Source organism: Symphalangus syndactylus, chromosome 9, assembly GCF_028878055.3.
Source record: "Symphalangus syndactylus isolate Jambi chromosome 9, NHGRI_mSymSyn1-v2.1_pri, whole genome shotgun sequence".
Classification (NCBI taxonomy): Eukaryota; Metazoa; Chordata; class Mammalia; order Primates; family Hylobatidae; genus Symphalangus; species Symphalangus syndactylus.
The window spans coordinates 35,252,200-35,278,326 of record NC_072431.2 but is presented as its reverse complement, the minus strand read 5'-3'; the positions used below and the strand labels follow the sequence as shown (position 1 = coordinate 35,278,326).

Genomic DNA, 26,127 nt, shown 5'->3' with positions numbered 1-26,127 from the left:
TCTGTAGTTAGATCTGTTTGGTTAACGGGCTTTTGGGCTTTCCACAAAGCTATATTCTCCACACAAACTTCTGTGAGATAAAAAGGTGTTATCTGTCTTAGTCCTCTGATTAGTTTTTCTTTGTTCAGAACCTGAGAAAGATGAATGAAATTTAATGTTTCCCGTCCCCGAGAGACACCCAGCATCCACAACTTCACACTCTGATGCCATTGTGTATTTATGCGAGGAATACCATAACTAAGGTAATGTCTTGAGATTTTTTGGTTCAATAATATCCTTAAATTCTATGTTGTTTTTAAAGCCTAAAAGAAATTCCCCCTCCTCATTCCCCCGTCTCTCCCTACAACTTGGTGAGACAATTCTCTCATTTTCTCCTCCCAGTTTCCACTGCTATTGTTATGATCTGTTAGAATAATTGCTATTATTTTTTTGCCTTATCTGACCCTAGAAGTGATTTACAGGGAAAAAAATTACTAACCAATTGATTAGTGAACTGAATATAAAGTGCAGCTCTTATGGTTTATTCACAGACAAGAATATATATAGTCCTTAATGTGATAGTATTTTGTTGTTGATGTGGAACAGTGTTAGTCTATAATACAGACTTTCAGGCAGACAAGACCTAGTTTACCTTGACCTCTGGACTTCTGAAAGGTTGAGTAAGTTATTTTAAGAGAATTAGACGAAGATAAGTAAATCAAAACCAATAAATGGCAAAGATTTAAAAAACAGAGATTAGTCTATTCCTCTCATTTAATAGAAAACAATCAAAGAAAAATGGGCAATTCCTTTGTTTAGAACTTATGTGCTTCCTACTTTCAAAATAAATATGTCATTTGTCCCAGGTTACACAGCTTATTAATGGTGGGACTTAAATCAGAACTTTTATTTTCTAACTCCCAAACCAGTGTCTGCCAGGTCCTAATAGTTATGAAATATGTTTTTAAAGCTAAATAAAATATATGAAAATATAAGTAGCTGTGTTAAAATAGTATTTATCTACTGTAATTGATCTAGGCCTCTCCAAGGAATTTATACTACTTGGAGAGACCTAAAACAAATACAGTAAATAAAGCATTCTGGCAAAAATGGAGACTTCAAAATTTTGAAAAATGGGAGACTCCAAAATTAAAAAAGAAGATGATTGTAATATTCAAGTTTAGAATTATATGATGCAGGTTTTAATCCTGCTGAACTATACCTCCACCGTCAATTTATGTTTCACTTCCATTATGTTTTATGTATTGCTAAACTGGATTATTTCTAGTTACTGAGCAGATGACTTTATATAATTTATCTATAACTCCAAAGTTTGATGCAGTTATGCAACATTTGTATATCTTCACCACCTTATAATATATAATCTGATGTGGAGAAAAATTATATATCTTCAATTATGTCTATAAAGTAGTTTAATATCCATACTGAAGAGAAACCAAAGAGACTTCTGCCAAAATGCTTGCCATCTCCTTGTAAAGAGCTATTACTATTCTGGGGACATAAACCATCTGGGCACGACAATTTGTGAAGTGTTTCAGTTCGTTTTGTAGTGTTCTTGCCACCTACTTTACAAAAGAATGTTACTGCCAATAATAATAAAAATAACTAGGTAAAATGTTATTCTTACTGTTGTGATCTCACATAATTATTTTTTAGCAGCCAAGAAAGAAATTGGTTTTTACATAGAAATGCCAAACCTAGAAAGTATTGTTTTATACATTTCTTTTCTAGAAATAATTTGATTTTGTGTAATTATAATTACAAAAATATTTCATTTGATTTCTCAATAAGCCAATTTTTAGTAGGCTGGGGTTAACTAAAACAACATATTTCAGCCATATGTTTAAAACTTTTACATTTAAAAATAACTTTATTATCTACCCTTAGTTTTTCTTGCCTTATGCAAACTGCAGTTAAAATAAGGTCAGATATCTAACATATGTCTGTATCTACATTTGTATACTTCGGGGGTGTTTTTCAAGACACCCTAATAATAAACAAAGAAGTAAAAAAATCACTCAATCTACTAGTGACTCTGTCGACCTGATATCAAAAAACTACTTTGTTCAAATTGAGTGCATCACTTATTACTCTGTTGTATAGATGGCCTATATTTACTTCAGATGCTAATGTAAAGCTAACACAAAGAGTGTGATAAAAACATTATATGTTGAACTAAAATAAAACACTGCATTCTAGGCATCTTTGGAATCAAGAAATATAGAATATTTAAATGTCTTAATAAAACTGCGCAAATATTGGGACTCTTTTGCTTTGTTATATTATTATTGAGAAAAATCCCTAGAAAAATAAAATAGGACATAAATTTCTAATCCCATCAGTTGAAGTTAGCTTTAAATATAATCCCAGTTTGGCAATATCTGTGGAGCAGTATTGATGAATATCAAATAGAAATACGTAGCCTCCTTTAAATCAGCTGTCATCTGCTTGAACATTCTCTTGTAGCCCAAAGCCTTGTATTCTTGCTGGGAAGAAAACTCTCCTACTCAAAAATAGTTCTAATAGATATTATTCTATCTCTAATCTTATTTTTCTTTGCCTTATGATAATTTTTTTTTAAGAGATGGGTTCTTCCTCTGTTGCCCAGGCTGGAGTCAGTGATGTGATCATAGCCCACTACAGCCTCAAGCTCTTGGGCTCAAGTGATTCTAGCTCAAGCTAGGACTACAGGTGCACACCACCACGCCTGATTAATTTTCTTATTTTTGCAGAGAAGGGGTGGGGGTCTCACTATGTTGACCAGGCTGGTCTGGAACTCCTGACCTCAAGTGATCCTTCCACCTTGGCCTCCCAAAGCTTTGGGATTATAGTTGTGAGCCACTGCACCCATCCTGTGTTAAATTTTCTTTGGCCAAACAGTTCATTGAGTCTAGTCTTTTGGGCAATTATTATTTCCAAAATATGCCTTTAACTATACTAGCATTTCTTCAATTTATGGCAATTGAACTTCAGCAACAATTCCATCACTGAGCAGTATAAGATGTATCTGAATGCATTCCTGAATAAAAATATATCTTGACAGTATGAAGTACTGAAACGTATATGTTCTAGACTTGGCTGAGAGTCTTAGCCACTGAAAAATTTATTTTGTGATGGCATAGCTTATTAAAATATACATTTATGTGTGCTTTGCTTATATTTTTCCCCTTTTTTATTATTTCAAGCAAATTGTGAGGTCTTTATTACCTGAGGAATTTTAGTATGGCAGTAAACAGAAGCTGCTTGAAATCAGTGCTTTCTTTTCTCTCAGTAAAATCTTTAACGCATTGCAAAAATGATGTTAGAAATCTCAGATCGGGGAGACAATTGTATGGGTAAGCAGTGAGACTCTCTAGATGAGGAAGGGGATGGCAGTGACTAGGCAGGTGATAAAATCTCAAATAGGAGGACTGCGAAGCTAGATCCTAGAGAGGAAGATCCCAGTCTTGACAAAGACTCATAGATGCTAGGTATGACAGAGAAACAGCAGATCTTACAGACTTGAAGGGGTGAAACGGGCACCTCAGTGGCATTTAGTCATGGTAGACATCCAATCATTTGCTCTTTGTAAGGGAATTACACATCTCCACTAACTGCCACATGACTTGCAGGCCCTCTCAGTAGGTGGCATTCCTAGACTGTACTTCCTTGCCCCTTTGTCAGTTTGACCATGAGACTTGTTTTAGCCAGCAAAATGTGAGATGACACACATAATCTTCAACCACACAGATGATTCCCATGCAATATTGTTGTTTCTCACAGCTTCTTGTTCTTTTTCCTCTGCCCTGAGAATGGGATGTCTCAAATAGGGCTTGCTCCCTCAGCCTGGATCCTGGAATAAGAAGACACATGGAACAGGGCTTCTGGAGCAACCAGCAGCTACTAGGAGTTGTGAATCACTGAGGTTACAGGGCTGTTTAACAGCAAAGCTAACTAGTCTGTCAGTGTGCGCCACTAATCAATGACCAGACTGCTAAACAGATTAGACAAATAAAGAAATACAATATCTTGGCTAAGCATGGTGGCTCATGCCTGCAATCCCAGCACTTTGGGAGGCCAAGGTGCATGGATCACTTGAAGCCAGGAGTTCGAGACCATCCTGGCCAACATGGTGAAACCCCAACTCAGCTAAAATTACAGAAATTCGCCAGGCGTGTTGGCGGGCACCTGTAATCCCAGCTATTTGGGAGGCGGAGGCAAGAGAATTGCTTGAATCCGGGAGGTGGAGGTTGCAGGGTTGCAGTGAGCCAAGGTGGCGCCGCTGCACTCCAGCCTGGGTGACAGAACCAAAAACACAAAACAAAACAAAACAAAAATTCATGAAGAAATGCAATACATAGTTTTTGCCTGAGATTCAGATCTTCCATAGTTTAGGCTCTGCCTGTAGTTTTCTCATGAAACACATCAGTATCATTAGGATGATTGATTTTATTTTTTTCCTTACAGAGAAGATTGTCATTAAAGAGTAAGACCATGGATAGCTCACATAATAAATCATGTGAAATTTAGGATCTCTTCTAGACGATCATAGTCAGAATAATTTAAGGGAATTCCTTTGAACAAATGTGATTAGTTTATATCAAGAATATAGTAATGACTGTCATTGTAAGTAAATTATTTAAGTTAACCTCTTTTAGTAAAGTTTTCCCGTTAGAAAATAAGTAATCTTATTGTGTGGGTGAGTGGTCACTAGACAAAGATTTGGGAGGATGTAGGGAGTGAAGTCTAATCCTCCTGACTGTGATTGTGGTTGCAGATTTTGAGATACCACGTGTGAGGTGATAGGCACTCAAAGCCGAGTGTGGGCCTCCCAGGGCTGTTTAGCTGGCAATGAGAGATGCACTGCCTATATCCAAGTTGTATATGGCAGGTTTTGCACAAAGTGGATTACTCGGAGAAGAGAAAGCCTAATGGCCAGTCTGTTCATCTTCCCCTTTCTCAATGTTCATCTTTTCTCTCCCAGCTCTCCTTTATTCTCCATTTTCTTTTTTTTTTTGCTCAGCCTCCATCTCACTTCCGTTGCTGTCCTCTCCCCACCCCTTCCCACTCCGGACTCTGCCTCTCCTTTGTAGACACTTCAAGAGTCCATTCTATTTCATTCAAAAACCACGGTCTAGAAGTAACTTAATGTAAACCCACAAAGATGGAGACAGAATGAATGCCATTCTTCTTGCTGCTCTCTCAGACAATGCAGGTCATTTTTGCCTATGGTGCTGGTAAAGGCAGGAGTTATGTAGCTATAAGTAGCAGCCAGAGGAAATAGTGCCTGAGTCAGCAATTGTCTTTTTATTGCTGTGGGGCAATAATGGGAGAAAAAAATCAGGCTTGGTACAATTCCCTTTGAAGGAAAAAGATGCCAACACTAGCATTTTAACACAAAATGCTGGTTGGGGGTTGGGGGGAAGGATGCTTACATTCCTTCTTTGGAAATATCTACTTTGATAACCATTTCGGTAAAATAATGCAGTATTTTCAGTGTGCAAATCCTTTCAGGACTCATGGTTGTATGGCAGACGCACCTGACAGCAATAATTTAAGGGTTTTCTGAGAATGACTCTGTGATCTAAAAAGAATGTGTGTTTGGAAGTCTGAGGTAAGAAATCTGGCTGGAAGTGGCCAACCTGGAAATCTGCTCCTTATTATTAAGGATTTCCAAAGCCTGGTCCATTCCTTGGAATGTGGGCCATTCACTGGAAGAAGCCTTTTGTTTGGATTAAATGAATGTTGCTGGGTGGAGAGTAAGTGAAAATGCTATATAAACTGCATGCTTTTTACAAACATTAGTGGTTCTCCCATCCAGCCCACTGCCACTGGACCACCCCTGTATATGAGTCCTAGATAAATCCTATGTCTCCCTTGCTGGCTTCAAGTCTCTTCTTTGGTCTCTTGGCCATGATGCCATCCCTATTGGACTCAATGGTGTTCCAGCACAACAATGGTATGATTAGACTCTGTTCCTGGGAGACATACAGTACACTCCTTTGGTAGGATCTCTGTGGAATGTTTAGTCATTAGTGTTATTAAGAAATAATAGTTATTTAATTTATGTTTTAAGACTTTCACCTTTCATTCTCTGAGTGTTAGTTAGCTCAGGGTGTGAAATGGTTCAAGAGAAATACTTGAGCTGCTGCAGCCAGAAGGATGTTTATGGTGTTATACAGGAAATATCCTTTGGAATTCTGTGTGGAATTCTGCTCAGGGGGTTTCTCTTTAGCATAAACTCAATTTAAAAATACTCTTCTGCTGAAAAGCATTCTTATGAAACCACCTCATCACAATGCAAAACTGTCCAGGCATAGTTGCTGTATGGAGAGATACAGCGTAGAACCCACGGGCAGCGGGGCTGAAGTAGAGAAAAACTGCAGGGGAAGGAGAAACAGATCCAGGAACGGGGAGAGGAGAGTGTTAAGCACAAATTAACTACCCTGGGGAATGAGTATCAGGTGTTTGACACTTTCACTTTTCCAAATAACCTGAAGACAAATGGAACCTCCCTGAGTTATGAAAAATTGCGACTAGAAGCATTGGAGCTGCAGAATTCAGTTGGTTCAGAGCCTGTATATATAAAATCTAGACATAGAACAATTCTAAGCAAAGGCATATTATCTGCGATGGTTACTATGGATTCTTGTTCAGAGAAGAACCATTTTGGTATAGAGAAAGCTGAAAGAACTTACAGAAAATAGATCTTGAAAGATGAAAGGCAGAGATAATTTCCTGATTCAGAAACTCAGTATACAAAATTTTCTGTATGTTATTTATCATTTATGATATAAAATTATGCTTAATTTATCATGTAAACTGAAAATAAAATTCTAAGCCCCCCTGATTGAATTGACCTTCTCCTGGCCAAAAGGATCCCAGAGTAACCTTGAAGACTAAATTCTCAGCCATGATGGGATCGGGGAGTCAGACGTACCTCCTTATAACCCCTCCCTCAGTAACCACTATGAGGCTTTCTTCCCTAAGGGCTAAACAGAAACCAGCCCTTTCAAAAGACTCCCCTACTGACATGGACCAACCACCTGACACTTTCCCTCCATTTGTGCCTCATAAGAGACCACCTACTAGGGAATGATTCTAGCCATCCCACTGAGACTGTGCAGTAAGGATTTTTGGGTCCTCTGCTTCGCCTTTTAATGTCAGAGGGCCGAAAACTCTACCCTCGGATCATGCTAATGTCACCATTTTTTCCACATGGATCCCACGAAGGGTCATGAAGCTCAATTGAGGATGTGCATGCTTTTCCTCTCATAAATATTCATGACTCCTCCTACAACTTACTGAACATATATATTTGGCCACCGTGCTTAGCATAAATTTCTGTTCCCTTTTTCCCTCTCTTGAAGTGTCTGCTTCTGGCTTCTGGCTGGAAGTTATGCTTCCCAACCTGTCAGAAGTTCACTCTGCAGGCTGCAGCCCTTTACGAGAAATAAAGCTCTCCTTTCCAAATTTATGAACCTCATCATCCTTCAGGTGATAATCATATAAACGTCTACTTAAGTTTGCTTTCAGTCTGTCATGTGAAGTCAGTCATTCTCACTATGTTCCTTTTGTGGTATACTGGTCGAGGTTAAAGAGACCCTCTAGGGATTATTATACAGTTTCATCTTGTTTGAGAGCTCAGCAGCTGATGATTATCACAGATTTGTATAGAGTGGACACTACCAGATGTCCAGCACATCTGTCACAGCAGATGTGACATTGAACCAGGTCTATTTCTGTCTAGGTGTATGACACTTGGTGCTATAGTTTGGACATGGTTTATTTGTCTCCATCAAATCTCATGTTGAAATTTGATCCCTAATGTTGGAGGTGGGGCCTAATGGGAAGTGTTTGGATCATGGGTAGATCCCTCATGAATGGTTTTTGCCTCATTGTCACTGCAATGAGTGAGTCCTTGCTCTGTTAGTTCTCATAAGAACTGGTTGAAAAAAAAAAAAAAAAAAGAGCAGCCTGGCGTGGTGGCTCACACCTGTAATCCCAGGACTTTGCGAGGCTGAGGTGGGTGGATCACCTGAGGTGGGGAGTTTGAGACCAGCCTGACCAACATGGAGAAACCCCATCTCTACTAAAAATACAAAATTAGCTGGGCATGGTATGGTGGTGCATGCCTGTAATCCCAGCTACTTGGGAGGATGAGGCAGGAGAATCGCTTGAACCTGGGAGGCTGGGAGGCAGAAGTTGCGGTGAGCCGAGAGCATGCCATTGCACTCTAGCCTGGGCAACAAGAGCAAAACTCCATCTCAAAGAAAAAAAAAAAAAAGCCTGGCACCTCACCCTGTCTCTTGTTTCCTCTCTGGCCATGTAGTCTCTACCCACACAGGCTGCCCTTGCCTTCTGTCATGAGGGGAAGTCGCCTGAGGCCCTCAATAGAAGCTGATTTGGGTGCCATGCTTCTTGTACAGTCTGAAGAAACATAAGTCAAATAAACCTCTTTTAAAAAAAAAATTTACCCAGCCTCAGGTATTCTTTTATAGCAGTACTAAATGGACTAAGAAACATGGTCTATACAGTCAATTTTGTTCATTTCTTTAATATTTATTGAATATCGACAATGTGCAAGGCACTGGTTAGAGATATGGAGACTATAAAGTTGGCAAATGGAGAAGAATAATATTGAAAATCCTGCAAAGTAACCAAATTCATTTTAGAAGCTCCTTTATGAAATAGACTTTAGGCTTTAGGCTTCTTGGATCTTTACTTGGAAATTTAGGTATTCTGATTTTAACAGATTCATTTTTTTAAGTCCCAGAGTAGAAGAAAATGGAGGTTGAACACTGAAACATTGACTTTGAAAACTGAACATCTCTCTCAATCCCACAAGTGTGTGTGTGTGTGTGTGTGTGTGTGTAAGGGCATGAGCTGCAACACAATCTTGAATTATTGTCACCAAACCATTTTAAAAATAATTGGGCAATCATCCATCACATCACCTGTATTCACAATCACATGAAGTTATCAGACCAGAGTGATTTTTCTCTAATCTAGATGCACATTAAAATGTGCATCTCATTTAAAGATATTTCTGATACATCAAACTGAATGTTGATAAACATGTAAGACAATGGAACATAAAGTTCAATGCATGTCCTGCATTCTCTCCATCTAACCATTTTTGTGGTGCCAATGCCTATTTTCAGATGTCAATGATGAAGAACTGGAAAAAGATAGAGTTAAAACAAAAATTGCTAAAGAAAAAAATGCATGCTTTTTTGGATTCATTTCTACTCTTTCTTATCAATATGTTTTCTAACATTTCTTAAGTGCTGAGAAAATTTTCCTTTTTGTTATCCTCAATAGCAGGTGGCAGCTGAAATTGTTCAATTAATTCTTTGTTAAAACCTTATAAATAATTTAAATATTATTACAGTCAGCTAAAGCCTACGCTCAAATTATATTTTCTTTTGTTTAAATTCCCAAATATATCTCACCTGCTACGCTACATTCACCCCCAGTAAAGTCCCAAAGCCCTGGGGCTAGGTAGGGCATTATTATTTTAGAATGTTACCAAGTTGGCCTGGAAGAGTACTTGATTTGTTGTGACAACTGTTGTTGTTCTCTAGGTAGCATGTTGGGTAAAGGAAACAATGATGTCCAAAGGGGCTGGACTGGCAGATTGGAGGTAGGGAGACCCAAGGTCAGCATTATGACATGGAGGATATGAGTAACCACCATGATGATTTAAGATATCTGAACAGGGTTGCCAGAAAAAATACATGCCACACAGTTAAATTTGAATTTCAGATAACTGATTTTTTAAAGCATAAGCATACTTCATACAATTTGTTTTATATTTACTATACTTTAAGTTCTGGGATACAGGTGCAGAACTTGCAGGTTTGTTACATAGGTATACACATGCCATGGTAGTTTGCTGCACCCATCAACCTGTCATCTACATTAGGTATTTCTCCTATCCCTCCCCTAGGCCCCCACGCCGATAGGCCCTGGTGTGTGATATTCCCCTCCCTGTGTCCATGTGTTCTCATTGTCTATATTTGGGGCCCATTGCTAGTAAACAATATTCATTGTTTATCTGAAAGTCAAATATAACTGGACAGTTTGCATGTTTATTTTCCAAATATAGCAGCCCTAAATATGAAGAAAGTCTTTTCTGCTAAAAAAATTATTTTCCTGCTTCCTGAAATTCAATTAATTAGCATTTTCAGTTCAGTTAACAAGCACTCCCTTTTAAAAGACAAGTATCTCTGGGAGTATATGAGTCATTTATGCATCAATGAGACTACTTACTTCTCAATGTAAAATGCATTTCTCATTGTCAAAGTGGGTTAATCAATCAGAGAGAGGGCCTAAGAGTTCTTTTTTTGGTTGACTAGGTAGGGGGTGGGGCTGGCTGGGACCTGTTAATTTCAGTGGAAGAATACATGCAGATGAATTACTTTTAGTGGGGATTTTCTGATGGAATAAATTATCAACATGCCAGGAAGAGACTATATAAAAAGATGGAATGGGGGTAGAGAGTGTAAGGTGGTACTGCCAGAAAAATCTCACTCATTCTAGGATTTTTCTTGAACAATTAAATACTCAGGAGAGGAACCAGTGTTGGGTTTTATTTTTCAAACATGGATGATGGTAAATGTTAAAACCAGTGGCAAGCAGATTTTCACATTTCTTTCATTATTAAAAGTATTGATGTAAGATTATCCTCAAATATATGAGTAGTGCATCTTTCCACATTAATGAGTCCTCCTTTGTTTATTTTATCACTTTGCTTTAACTCAGTAGGTCCTATACAAACCAAAGAAATTATCTTCCTTCCTTCCTTCTTTCCTTCCTTCCTTCCTTCCTTCCTTCCTTCCTTCTTTCCTTCCTTCCTTCCTCCCTTCCTTCTTTCCTTCTTTCTTTTCTTTTTTTTTTTTTTTTGATATAGGGTATTGCCCTGTCACACAGGCTGGAGTGCAGTGGCGAGATCATGGCTCACTGTAGCCTCAAACTTCTGGCCCCGAGTGATACACACACCTCAGGCTCCTGAGTAGCTGGGACGCATACCAGCATGCCCAGCTGATTTTTAAATTTTTGTACAGGCAGTGTCTCTCTATGTTGCCCAGGTGGTCTTGAACTCCTGGCCTCAAGTGATCCTCTTGCCTCAGCCTCCCAAGTTGCTGGGAGGACAGGCATGAGCCATTGTGTCCAGCAAGAAAGAGAAAAGAATTTAAACGTCTAAAGATGAAACTGCTACACCTGGACAGCCATAACAACAAAGAGAAGAGTGCTCTTAAGCATTTGTGAAAGTCAGAAACCTATAAACTTTTGGGAAACAAAATAAGTATATTTTCCCTTTAATCTTACAAGTGATGTGATACACTTCTAGCAAAAGTGAAAGGGCAAATAGGAATTTGGCAACACTGAGCTCTCTTTAAGCAGAAGCCAGGCCATAGGTTCTTCACCACTCACCATGGTCTACAGCCTTTATTGTCTTTACCAGTCACTAGGTATGAGACATTTTCTCGTAAAATGTAACTACTATACATTCACCACAAACTTCAAACCCCCTTTTCACCTCCCATAGTACCCAGAAGAGTGATAGGTACTTAATAGGTCCTCAAAAATTTTCAGTTAATGAATAATTGTTAATTAAAACTCATACTAGAAGCAAACTCTTAAAACATATTCTAAGTACTGAAGTTTAATATTTTACATCTATTGGTTTATTCATATTCTTGTTTGTTACTCCGAATCAAATAGTGCAAAGTTTAAATTTCATTTTCCTAAGATTTGTGTTTTAAAATAACATGATTTACCCAAGTGATTTCAAACCACAATTACATTCTATTTAAATTACTAATATTTTATTGCATCACAATCTGCATGAAACAGATGCCAGGATATAATGAACTAACCTGCATTGTATTTTTATTTTTGTCTCCTTGGAAAAACGATTTTATAGGAAAGAGAACTACACAGCTGACTGATGGGGAAAGTTACACAATGCATAGCTTTGCACCAACATACTAATGCGGTAGGGAGATGCTGCAGAGAGGCTAGAAATAAAATCATTTCTTTCCGGAGCAGCACTGCTTGCTGTTGGCTGAGACAAAAAAGATTTCCTTTTTTTCCTTTTTTTTTTTTGAAAACTCACGTAACTAACATTAATTCTGTTAAGCACTGGATACACGGAAAGGTGTTTACCTTAGAAAATCGTTTAGCAATTTTTAGAAACTAGAGACATAGCAATTTTAAATCTTTTTAACTATCTAATGACCAAAGCAGAGGGTCCTCACAAGAGGGATTTAGATGCTACTGAACTGCATAAAGAAAATATGGATACATTTATTGTATGCCTTATTCAGTTTGAGGTTCATTTCCAGTTTAGAAATAGGGATATAAAAACATCAGGGGTTAAATAGTACGGGTAAAGGACATGAACCAAGCTGCAGAGAAGAGGCTGACTGCCTGCTACATTTGCAGGCATTACTCAGCACTTTTCTTAAACTGATACATCTTGCTGGCTGCATAAGCAAGGCAAGACCCTTTTCCCTACGTCTCAGGAAGGCAGAGAAGTCAACTTCAGCCTCAAAAAAGGCAAATACTTTAGTGCAATAATGAAATCAATTAAATGTCTTGTGCTTAATGTTTCTTTCCCCACGCCACTAGAATTGTATGCATAATCATTCTATGCAACATATTGAAGAAACCAAAATGTTTGCCACAGTGCGCTCAGTCATTTTTTTTTTTTGAATGAATGAATAACTGAATTCATCATCAGTGCCTTATCCTAGGTCATCTGCTCAGTGCACAGGCTATAGGAAGGGCAAACATCACTGTCCTTCTCACCCATCTCATTCTAACACGAGTGTTATCATCAAACTAAGGAAACTAAAACATGTAGCCATAAAACAAATGTTTAGAGCTTCATTCAGATAATATTTTTTTCTTTAAAATCCAAGAATGTAATATTAAATTTTAATTAAATGAAGGCGTCTTTTTGGAGAACTTACATAATACGGCATATTGCTTTCTGTTTATCTAGTAGAGACTAAACTTTGAAAATGTAGACCATTGCATTCATAAAAATCATCTGGAGATCTTTTTGAAAACACACAGTCCAAGGTCCCACCCCAAGAATTTGTTTCAGAGATCTGAGGTGGACCTAGAATCTTTGTTTAAACTGCTTGTCCAGGTGATCAGGATGTAGCACTCATAGTTAATGAATGGGCAAATTTTGAGAAACACTGTTTTAGAGAATGGTCTAGGAAAAGCATCCATTACAAATATAAAAAGCAAGCCTTTGGTACCTAAGGGACTGAGTCGATTCATGCAGGTATTGGTTTGTTAATTAAAGATGCATCCATAATTCAATTAATTTAAATGTTAGAACGGGTCATATCTTTTGGTTTATTTTTAATTGTTTTGTACAGATGAGGTCTCGCTATGTTGCCTAGGCTAGTCTTGAACTCCTGGCCTCAAGTGATCCTTCTGCCTCAGCATCGGGAGTCACTGGGATTAAAGGTATGAGCCACCATGCTCAGGTAGGAAAAGATCATTTCTGACATGGAGATTTATTTTCTTAACCAGGTAAGTTTTGTGATAAGATCATTAACTTAGAATAGTCAGCTTCAAAATTTGGTTGTAGTCCTTAACAAAACTGTGATATTAAAATAGTGCCTTGGCCTTCCTTAGCTCCAATTCTATCATTTATAAAATGGGAATAATTTTTATAATAACACATGATAGGTGCCAACTCAGCCCTCACTCCTTTTTTGAAATTGTCCTCCATGTAACCCATACTGAAAGTATAAACTATGTTTATACCATGTGACTCTTTCACCCCTTTCCCATGGCCACAGCTTGGTAGGTTTTATGAGGACACTGATCACAGGGGGAGTCATCTACAGGCTTAACTGAAACAATAGAATTTGCTTTCTGGGTGATGTTTAAATGAGGTAAGAGTGAGTGAGTCAGAATGTTATGAGAAGATGCACTGCATGACCTAGAGTTGAGGATGAGGAAGCTATGTCTGGCCATGACCAAGCAGAGGATATCGGCCAAAGCAGAAAAAAGCAGAAATAACAGTAGCCATGCAAGCACTCAGAAAGAATGTAGGCTGTTTTGATATGTTTCTGGACTTCTCATTCCAGTTTAATCTCTTTATGGCTTACTTGGGTTTTGGCCTATGGGATTTTCAATTGAATTCTTAAAATAAATAAACCATTTTACTTATACTTGCTTAAATGTGCCTTCATGTTTTGAATACAAGTGTTCTGACAAAAGCACAATGTAAAAACACTGAACATAACATGTTCTTAAAGTTTTGCTTTAACTGACTACCTTATAGAGAAAAAAATGGAGGTTCAGTGAAGTTAAATATCACAGGTAGTAAAGTGATAGCCATTGTCAGATAGTTTGGAGGAAGTTTAAGATTTAAATCCAGGTCTAATTATTCACAGTTCAATGCTCTTGTTTTAAAACCAGAAATTCAGGCAGCAAGACTGATATTTCATTAGAAATACTTATGACCCCAACATGTTTTCACATTGAGAAACTGAGTCATTCCACTTTTTCATGAAAATAGACTAAAAGAATCCTTATCGGTCAAATCTTTCACACACACAAAAAAATGATCTTTAACACTATTTCAAGTACTTGGACAAATACCAAGTTGGGATACCAGAGATCTATGTTATGAAGGATGGATAAAACATCTGATAAGAAAAAAAGAAAGACATTATTATTACACCTTAATATTAAATGAGAAAAAAAATGACCCTTGGAGAATGACTAATTTTGAGAATTGTGTACTGATAGACGTGTTGGAATGGACTACTTGCAAACAGAATCACTGAGCCACTTAATGAGTTGAGTGGTTGAAAGTGTTCTTTTAAATGATCAATTTAGACCCCAGAGAATATCTGCCAGACAGAACAAGTTTTAGTGTAGTTGATAGTAAGTTGTGCCCAGAATATTAAATTGAGTCAAATTTATTTTCCACATAAAGTCACAGTTTTATATGTCATTATATAATCTCTTGGCAGAAATAAGGAATAACAGTCTGAATGTTGCACTCCAAAATTCAAAGAATCTTAGTATAAAAATATCTAGCATTTTAGATGTTTCAAAGTAGGGCCAAATGCAGAAAATAAGTTGGATATGATAAAAATAACAGAAAGTTCTATTCAGTTGGCATCTCACTAGCAATTTCATCTTCTAATAATTTACTTGCTACGCATGGAGTAGAACAGAATTTAACAACAACAAAAGATCATTAAATACCAATGAACCAAACAACCAAACACTGAAGGACCTGTTAAACTGCAACGATGCTCAGTTATACACTTGAGGGTACAGGGCTATCAGAGATGGGCAGTGTGCTCCTTTCCTGTGTAGTCTATGGGATCTATCTATGTAACCCTCCACGTGCTCCTACCCTTCCCCTTCAGCTGTTAAAAACACAAAGCCAAATTCAGGATCAAACAAAAATCGCAGTTATACTTCTGAATTTGGCAACATCTATTTCACCACTCCTTTTAGATTATTTGGTCTTTATTATTCTGCTTTATATTGTATTTGATTATGTAAGTCAGATCAAATAATTTTTGGAAATAGAAAACAAACAAATAAGCTCCCCATTGCTACAGTTTATACCCATTTTAAATGATTTATCTTTCCATAGGGATAAAAATTCAATTACATACCCTCCTTGTGACAAACCTCCATACAATTGAAGGCAGTTATTATATCTCCCTTTAGTTTTCCCTTTTCCAAGCTGAAAAATTTTCAATATTTTAACCCCATAATATAGGTATGATATAATTATTTGTATTCCTCTTTTGCTCCCTTCTAATTTCTGCCCAACTTCACTAATCTCTTTAGGGTAGAAACTGTAATAGAATAATGGTGATAAGAACAGTAAAAAGATGATGTCTGATTTTTGTATACATTTCCCTTAGTATGAATTACTGTGTCAAGTTTTTTAGTAATATAATAGCTTTATTTAGCCTTTGTCATTGTACAAGCCAGTTTGACATTTTAACAAAGGGGAATTGAAACAATAAAATTGATCTTTAAATATAAAAATATCCCATGATTCTCCTGTTCCTCCTGCTATCAATCAGAAACAACGATTGCCTGTTAAATAAAAGAGCCTTATTGTTTCTACCGAATTTGTGACTAATTAGTTTCTCTGCCATCCTGTTATTTGTATAGTTTGTTCTTGGTTCAAAATATACTACACGCTAACCAAACTTGACACTAGAGTCTCACTTGCCTTGATGGGCCAATTCCTAAAGGTTTCAAGGTTATTCTGTTTCCTATTTATACATTCCTCAGAGCTATTAATATCAGTTTCACTTAAAATTTATAGTTAATGTCAATACCCAGCATGAAAAGCTATTAAATGGTAATAGTTTTTAGATTAATTTAGATAAGTTGTAATTAATATATTTTTCCAAGATGTCATAAAATCATCATTACTTATCTTGAACCACTTGAACCCTCCCCTAAAAGCAATATGACACAGATGAATAATTGCAGAAAATTAGGTCCAGATTTATTCTAAAGTTTTCAAAAATTCATAATGTCCCACTCCAGTTTTGGATTCATGTTAAATACGTGTCTTACAAACATTCACACTATATTCTTTTTAAATTACACAAATGTAAGTATTTAATAAAATGCAAATTCTCTCAAAGAGTTATTGACTCCACAGAAGACTTTTGAGAGTCAATGTCTATTGTTACTATCAACTGACACTGAAAGTTGAATTTCTTTCATTCATATGGTAGTCCATAATTCTGATATGAAAGTTGGAAATCAGGGATGAAAGATCACTTTTTTTTTTTTTTTTGTTACAGAGTCTCGCTCTGTCGCCCAGGCTGGAGTACAGTGGTGTGAATTCGGCTCACTGCAAGCTCCATCTCCCTGGTTCAAACAATTCTCTGCTTCAGCTTCCTGAGTAGCTGGGATTACAAGCACCCACCACCACACCCAGCTAATTTTTGTATTTTTAGTAGAGACAGAGTTTCACCATGTTGGCCAGGCTGGTCTTGAACTCCTGACCTCGTGATCCACCCACCTTGGCCTCCCAAAGTGCTGGGATTACAGGCGTGAGCCACCGTGTCCAGCCTGAAAGATCATGTTTTTTATAAGAACATATACATGTATAGATAGGCAAATACCTTCTTAAAGCACAGATAAGTGGTATCCATTATTTTTTTCTTGATCAACATGACATTTTGCTTTAACTCAAAAGAAAATTACATTGATCTGACAATTTCTTTTCACAAGGTCATAGTGGTTTTATTCTATGCTATTCTAGGTGACTATTAATTTTAATATATGTGTGACTTTTGTTGTTTTTGTTTTGTTTTTATTGAAATTTGAAGATACTGAGTTAAGATGAAAGTCCTAAAGTTCTTTAATCACTTTTCTCAAATATAGACCTCCAAATTTGCCCTTTCATAAAGTTTACCACTAGACTTAACAAAACACTGTAAGTATTCACAATTAGTGATGTAAATCTAAAAATACTAGATACTTCTTTCTTCTTCTTTGTCTATGTGTGTGTGTTTTTTTCTTTTTTTTTTTTTTTTTTTTTTTGGAGACCAGGTCAGGCTCTGTTGCCTGGGCTGTAGTGCAGTGGCATGATCTCGGCTCACTGCAACCTAACCCTCCTGGGTTCAAGCAATTCTCCTGGCTTAGCCTCCCGAGTAGCTGGGACTACAGGTGCGTGCCACCACACCTGGCTAATTTTTTGTATATTAGTAGAGACAGGGTTTCACCGTGTCGCCCAGGCTGGTCTTGAACTCCTGAGCTCAAGCAATCTGCCCGCCTTGGCCTTCTAATGTTTTCTTTTTTAACAATTTACAAATGTACAGTGATTACACTTCATTTCTATTTTTAAAACTTTTTTCACCTTCCTTCCTAGAAGGGGAAACCTATTAATAGTTTCAGAAATCTCAATGCCTACCTCATCCTTTAGTCTTTATTAATTTGTTTTTTCTAAATGCCAGGGTTTGAAAATCAGATAAACACCATCTCTAGAGATCTGATATATGTTTAAAAAATGTTTATATGTGAGATTATCTAGACTTCACTTTGAAATAAGAGATATAAAATTATATTTGGTATGTTCAAAGGTACTTGTATTCAATTAAAAAAAACTAGGGTCTTGCCCTGTCACCCAGGCTGGAGTGCAGTGGCATGATCATAGGTCACTGCAGCCTTGAACTCCTGGGCTCAAGTGATCCCTTCCTCAGCCTCCTCAGTAGCTTGGAGTGCAGATGTGTATCACCTGACCAGCTAATTTTTAAAAATATTTTGTAGAGACAGGGTCTTACTTTGCTGCCTAGGTGGATCTTGAACTACTAGCTTCAAGCAATCCTTCCATCTTGGCATCCCAAAGTTCTGGGATTACAGGCATGAGCTATCACACCTAGCCTCTATTTGAAGTTGTGTTCTAGAGGCTTGTAGAATTAGAAAACTTATATCTAGATAAATAGAGGTCATTGTAGAAATATTTGTGTGCAATCTGCCTTGTTTGGATGAAGTTTTCTTCTCTTGCATTTGTAACAATTCACAGGAAATATCTATCTGTCTATTAAAATCTGGCAGAGACACAATGAAAAAAGAAAACTTTAAGCTAACATCCCTGATGAATATAGACACAAAAGTCCTCAACAAAATACTAGCAAATTGAACCCGGAAGCACATCCAAAAAGCTAATCTACCATGAGCAAGTAGGCTTTATTCCTAGGATGCAAAGTTGGTTCAACATATACAAATCAATAAATGTGATTCATCACATAAACAGAACTAAAACACTAAAACCACACGATCATCTTAATTGAGATGCAGAAAAGGCCTTCAATAAAATTCAACATCTCTTCATGTTAAAAACCCTCAGCAAATTAGGCCAAAGTATAAGAGCCATCTATAACCAACTCACAGCCAACATCCTACTGAGGAGGCAAAAGATGAAAGCATTCTCCCTGAGAACTGAAACAAAACAAGGGTGCTCACTCTTACTACTCCTACTCAACATAATGCTGGAAGTCCTAGCCAGAGCAACCAGGCAGGAGAAAGAAATAAAAGGCATCCAAATACGAAGAGAGGAAGTCAAACTATCTCTCTTTGAAAATGATATGATTTTATACCTAGAAAACAAAACCCCACAGTCTCTTCCCAAAGGCTCCTAGATCAAATAAACGACTTCAGGAAAGTTTCAGGATGAAAAATTAATGTACAAAAATCAGTAGCATTTCTATACACCAATAACATGCAAGCTGAGAGCCAAATCAGTAATGCAATCTCATTCACGATAGCCATGAAAAGTATAAAATACCTAGGAATATAGCTAACCAGGGAGATGAAAGATCTCTACAACAAGAATTATGAAACACTGATGAAAGAAATCAGAGATGACACAGACAAATAGAAAAACATTACATGCTCATGGATCGGAAGAATTAATATTGTTAAAATGACTATACCACCCAAAGCAATTTACAGATTCAATGCTATTTCTATCAAACTACCAATGTCATTTTTCACAGAATTAGAAAAACTATTTGAAAATTCATATAAAACCCAAAAAGAGCCTGACTAGCCAAAGTAATCCTAAACAAAAAGAACAATGTCTGAGGCATCACACCACCCAACTACAATAGAAGTCTACAGTAACCAAAACAGCATAGTACTGGTACAAAAACAGACACATAGATCAATGAAACAGAAGAGAGAACCCAGAAATAAAGTCACACACATACAACGTTCTGATCTTGAACACAATTGATAATAGCAAGCAAGGCAGAAAAGACTCCCTGTTAAACTGTGCTGGGATAAGTGGCTAACCATATGCAGAAGATTGAAACTGGACCCCTTCCTTTCACATATACAAAAGTCAGTTCAAGATGGATTAAAGACTTAAATGTAAGACCTAAAACTCTAAACCCTAGAAAAAAACTAAGAAATACCTTGATTAAGGCCTTGGCAAAGATTTCATGACAAAGTCTCCAAAAGCAATTGCAACAAAACCAAAAATAGACAAGTGGGACCTAATTAAAATAAAGAGCATCTGCACAACAAAAACAAAACTATGAATAAACAGACAACCAGCAGAATGGGAGAAAATATTTGCAAACCATGCATATGACGAAGGTCTAATATCCAGTATCTATAAGGAACTTACACAAATCAACAAGTGAAAAACAACCCCATTTAAAAATGGGCAAAGAATTAAAAAGACAGTTCTCAAAAGAAGACATACACGTGACCAATAAGCATATGAAAAAATGCTCAACATCACGAATCATTAGAGAAATGAAAATCAAAACCACAATGAGATACTATCTCACACCAGTCAGAATGACTATTATTAAAAAGTCATGGGCCGGGCACGGTGACTCACGCCTGCAATCCCAGCACTTTGGGAGGTCGAGGCAGGCGGATCATGAGATCAGGAGATCGAGACCATCCTGGCTAGCATGGTGAAACCCCGTCTCTACTAAACATACAAAAAATTAGCCGGGCGTGATGGTGGGCACCTGTAGCCCCAGCTACTTGGGAGGCTGGGGCAGGAGAATGGGGTGAACCCGGGAGGCGGAGCTTGCAGTGAGCCGAGATCGCGCCACTGCACTCCATTCCAGCCTGGGCAACAGAGCAAGACTCCATCTCAAAAAAAAAAAAAAAAAGTCAGAAAATAACAGATGTTGGCAAGGTTGTGGGAAAAAGGGAACACTTATACACTGCTGGTGGGAATGGATATTAGTTCAGCCACTGTGGAAAGCAGTTTGAAGATTTCTCAAAATAACTGAAAACAGAATTACCGTTTGACCCAGCAATCCCAATACTGGGTATATATCCAAAGGACTGTAAATCATTCTACCAAAAAGACACATGCACGCATATGTTCATTGCAGCACTATTCACAATAGCAACGGCATGCAATCAGTCTAGATTTCCATTCATGGTTGACTGGATAAAGAAAATGTGGTACATATACACTACAGAACATTACACAGCCATAAGTAAGAACAAAAGTATGTCCTTTGAAGCAACATGGGTGCTTCAGAGAAAATACCATTCAACTAAGTTTCAGTAATATTCGAGCTATTTTGTGGATAATGCACAACTTTTGTACCTTAAGGCATGGTTCAATTCTGTTTAAGAATAAATCATTTTTGAGCTGCCTACTAGATTTCAAGCCTGACTTTGGATTTCGGAGATTATATATATATATATATATATATATATATATATATATATATGACGGTTTCTGTTCTAGAGGAGCAGCCCGTCTGTTAGGCCAGACACAGTTGAATACCAATAGATTATAATATTGAGGAAGTTGGCTGGGCGCGGTGGCTCACGCCTGTAATCCCAGAACTTTGGGAAGCCAAGGAGGGCAGATCCTGTGGCCAGGAGCTCAAGACCAGTCTGGCCAACATGGCAAAACCTGGTCTCTACTAAAAACACAAAATTTAGCTGGGCATGGTGGCAGGCACCTGTGGTCCCAGCTACTCGGGAGGCTGAGGCAGGAGAATCACTTGAACCCGGGAGGTGGAGGTTGCAGTGAGCCGAGTTCGCACCACTGCACTCCAGCCTGGGCGACAAAGCAAGACTCTGTCTCAAATAAATAAATAAGTAAGTAAATAAATAAATAAATAAATAAATGTATGCTGAGGAAGTATAACAGTAAGTTATCTTTGAGACACGGAGGAAGCACAGAAGAGGATATAATCACTTCTTTTGGGATACGATGAGGGGGAAAATGTTAAGAGAAGCTTCCTAAGTAGGTAAGAGCTGAAGTGGGTTTTGTAAAATAAAAGGAAATTCACCCGGAGGATAAAGGACTGAGGACATGTGAGGCATGTAAAATTAATATGATCTTTTAGTCACTTAGAAAAAATACCATAAAGAACACTAATAATATTTAAAAGCGTCTAGTCAGTGCCAAGAATTGCATTATGTATTGGTGAACATAACTTTAGACTTTACCATACAACGTGAAAATATATATTATTATCACTATTTTACAGATGAAGAAACAAAAGTCAGAAAAAATGTAGCTAATTAAAGTGATACTGTGTATAGCTAGAGCTGAGATATGAATACTGATTTGTCTGACTCTAGCCCTAGTTTCTTTCCATTATATCAATTTCCTGGAAATATATCTGTGTTCATGGCATAGTGCCTGATACTATGCTTATTAATATCTTTTGAATAAAAGAACCACTGAGTGATTTGAAATAAAACTAAATTTAGTTAGTTAATTTTATTGGTGGTATATGGAGATAGTAGGAAAAATAATTGAAAAGAGGCATAAACAGATTTGCCAATACGTTCTAAGAAAAATTATGGAACTAGACTTTAGTCAAAATGAATGCTTTCCTTGTTAGAATTCAACTTTAATCTTTGCAGAATACAAACAAACAAAGACCCATTTTCTAGAAGAAGTAACGGGGAAGAGAGAGTAAGAAAGAGATAATGATGAACATTGTCTAATGTTACAGAATAATCTAGTAAGGTAAGAACAGAAGAGAATTCATTGACTTACCAACATAGTTGTCCCTAATCACCTCTGTGAACCTAGAGTGCTACGATATAATAATGATTGTGGTGGTTTAAAAAGTAAATAGGGCTGGGCATGGTGGCTCACATCTGTAATCCCATCACTTTGGAAGGCTGAGGCAGGTGTATTGCTTGAGCTCACAAGCTCGACACCAGCCTGGGCAACATGGCAAAACCCCGTCTCTACAAAAAATATAAAAATTAACCAGGCATGGTGGTGCATTTGTGTAGTTCCAGCTGCTTGGAAGGCTGAGGTGGGAGGATTGCTTGAGCCTGGGAAGCGGAGGCTGCATGAGCCGAGGTGGCACCACTGCACTCCAACCTGCGTGACAGAGCCAGACCTTGTCTCAAAAAAATAAAAAAAAGTAAATTAAGGTGCATTTTATGTATGAGACTATGAGACCGTCAAATGATATTTCTCAGCCAACAGCCTTCACAGACATTTGTCTTAGAGCCGATTTGGCTACTTTGTGTTGCCAGTATGCTGTTGTAAGAAAGCACAGGAATGCTTGTAAAGAAGAAAATAATTGATATCATGGTCCTGAAAAAAGTTATTTCCTCAAGGAATAAAAATAACAAAATAAATGACATAATTTCTCAGCTTCTGATATGTTTCAAATAACCTCAGTGAAGTCCTAGGGCAAATAGCTTATATCATATGTCTTACTGCTTAGGATTTTTGCTATAGCGGAAAAAGTGTGAAGTTTTCTTAATTTAATGTTTTATACATATTTGCTTGGTGTACCTGGACCTTACAAAGTGGATACTCTTTAGAAAGTGATGAATATTTTCACTTTTAAAAGGTTTCAGAGTTTATAAAGAATCATTCATAAAAGTTTAAAAACAACTTCATCCAGGGTTTCCCTTTTGCCAGAATTATAAGTTTAAAATGAGAGAATGAATTTGGTTATTAACAGGGTTACCACCGTGCCTGAATGTAAATCAAACCTTTGCCAATAGAAGTGAAACAGAAAGAATCAACCAACAATTTTGTGAATTACAGACCTCATACATATTAAAACTTCTACATATGTAGTTATGCTTCAATGAAACCCTTTACATTAAAATAATCATCATGTATTTGACCATAAGAAAATAGTTTACATCTACCACATTTGGTTTATCTTGGCCAAAAAAAATGAATTCTTAGAAAATCTACTATATGAATAACTCAATAATAATCAAAGCATTTGAATTATAAATAGTATCAACCACACTTTTTTGAATGAATGCCTAATTTTTATTTCTCAGTGGAAATGCTAGAGCATATCCAATATTCACTAGTGAAAAAGGCTATTTTCCATGAAGCCCAGTGAGAAGATGACATAAGTTAAACTTGTCCAATTCCTTTTCAGGGATGGCATCAAGAAATTAAGTCTTTACCCCTATAAACTGAAGCATTTGAAAATCAGTAATATTAACAGAGCAAAATAACTTGTGGCAACAGGTATCAGTCTGGGACACAATCAAGATACAGAAACCACATGCTAATTTAAACAGAGAAAGTTTAATATATGAAGAATTATTAAGTACTGATAGGAGAGTAACTATAGAGATGTAAGAGAATCTAAAGGGTATCCTGGAGCTAAGGTAGAGGACTCGACGAAGAATGAACTGGAAGGATTTCCCATCCCAAGGCTGGGGTCCAAATTTCATTGGGAAAAGTGTGGTGGAAGCCCTCATTCTCTACAGCAGAATAGTTTGCTGGGGTGTCCTGGCCAGAGCTCTGGTCCACAGTTGGGCCACAGTCGGGCAAGCAGAAACAACCCTTTAGGGCACAGGTGAGCTAAGGCTGGTGGGTGGGCCTTCAGAAGGAGTGTGGCACTGAAGTGAGGATGTGTCTGTGTTGGCAGTGTGCAGTGTCTGTGTTGGGAGAACTGTGGCAAAGTGGTCACTAGGCCCTTATATAGAGGCTGTGAAGTCACCAACAGACGGCCCCATCTGGGCATGTGGCTGGGGAAAAACACCACCAGATGTCATCACACAAGCACATTGCCAATGGTCCATTGCTAATGGTCCACGTTGCTAATGATCCAAGTAAAATCAAAACGTAGCATTAAGAACCAGGAAGAGAAGCTCCTTCCTCCTGCAGTGACCCTTCACTGCCCTCTACTGACAAAGAGTAACGTCATGCTCACGGTCTAAGACAAATGCTTTAAGTGCCCAATACACTATTGCTGGTTAGCTACCAAAGAGAACTAAGAGGCAATACACTGGTAACTGTCATGTCTTGTACATGAATATTATTATTCATGTTTTTTTTTTAAATCACAGACTATACTTCTTAACGGCTATATATATTTTATTTATATTCATCAGAAACTTACTGCTTATTCTTTGCCCTTAACTACTTTTATAGACCAACATGGAACCAAACTTGCTGTCATATAGACTGTTGATCTCTTCATCCACTAGCACTTTTCTGAAACAAAAAGCAAGTAATCTTCGAATTCACATAAGCATTTATCTGCAACTCTGGTGTTACTTGATGACTGACTTCTACCTCCCAGTATATTTGCTTGTGAATATGTCTTGTTTTTTGCTTTAGTCCATAAGCACCTTGAGAGCAGCATTTACCTTTGCATTCTTCACTGTATCATGTAAAGTAGTTTACCCATAACAGTCACACAATAGTTGCTGAATTAATTAATAGAATATTTGGAATAACAACACCTAAGAGAGAGAGGTTACAAAACACAATAGTTCAAAATTCAACAGTTATAAAAAATAATCAAAAGTTAAAATACAGAATATGTTACAGTATTGAATATCGTATGGTAAATGTAATTTACTGGAAAGTATGAATTTTTTGGTGATGAAATATTTTTCTTAATATTTAGATATCTGACACATGTAAAGTAGCAATGGTTCTTATTCTGAATCATTCTTGAATAAATAAGAACACAACTTGGCTAACAATTTTTATCAATTCAGCTTTGTGTGCTAACATAATTTAATTGGGAAAGAATGATCATTTCAACAACCAGTACTAGAAAAACCAGATATCCACATGCAAAGGGAAGGATTTGAAACTGGATAACAATGTACAAAGATTAATTCAAAATTAATCATAAATTTAAATGTAAGAGCTAAAACTATAATTCTTTAAAAATATGAGTAATTATGGTTCACATAGATGAGGTAATAATTTCTTAGCTGCAACACCAAATACATAAGTGGTCAAAAGAGAACATTGATAAATTGTACTTCATAAAAAATCGTTTGCCCTTCAAAAGACAACATCAAAAAAATGAAGACAACCCACAGATTGAAAGAACGTATTTGCAAATCATATATCTGATAAGCGATTGTATCCAGCATATATATATATATATATATATATATATATATATATATATATATATTTTAAAACTCTCACAAGTCAATAATAAAAAACCCCAAAGAACCTAACTATAAAAATAGGCAGAAGATTTGGGTAGATACTTGTCCAAAGAAGATAAATGACTAATCAACGAGCACAACAGAAAATGCTCAACATCATTAGTCATGAAGGAAATGCAAATAAAAAACCCAATGAGATATCACATAACACACACTGGAATGACTATAATAATAATAATAAAACAGACAATCACA

At 37.0% G+C, this 26,127-nt stretch overlaps 1 protein-coding gene and 1 long non-coding RNA gene across 2 annotated transcripts in view; one reads left to right on the top strand and one right to left on the bottom strand.

The window, feature by feature from the left end:
- The window catches only part of LOC134731424 (uncharacterized), a 423,644-nt gene that overhangs the window by 134,812 nt on the left and 262,705 nt on the right, over positions 1-26,127 (top strand). Inside the window, exons 6-7 of the long non-coding RNA XR_010113657.1 lie at positions 129-242; positions 13,383-13,473. This is a non-coding gene — a long non-coding RNA (uncharacterized lncRNA). The remainder of the gene's footprint in view (positions 1-128; positions 243-13,382; positions 13,474-26,127) is intronic.
- LOC129489402 (sodium channel protein type 1 subunit alpha) overlaps positions 1-26,127 on the bottom strand; it is a 138,036-nt gene that overhangs the window by 93,407 nt on the left and 18,502 nt on the right. The window lies entirely within an intron of this gene.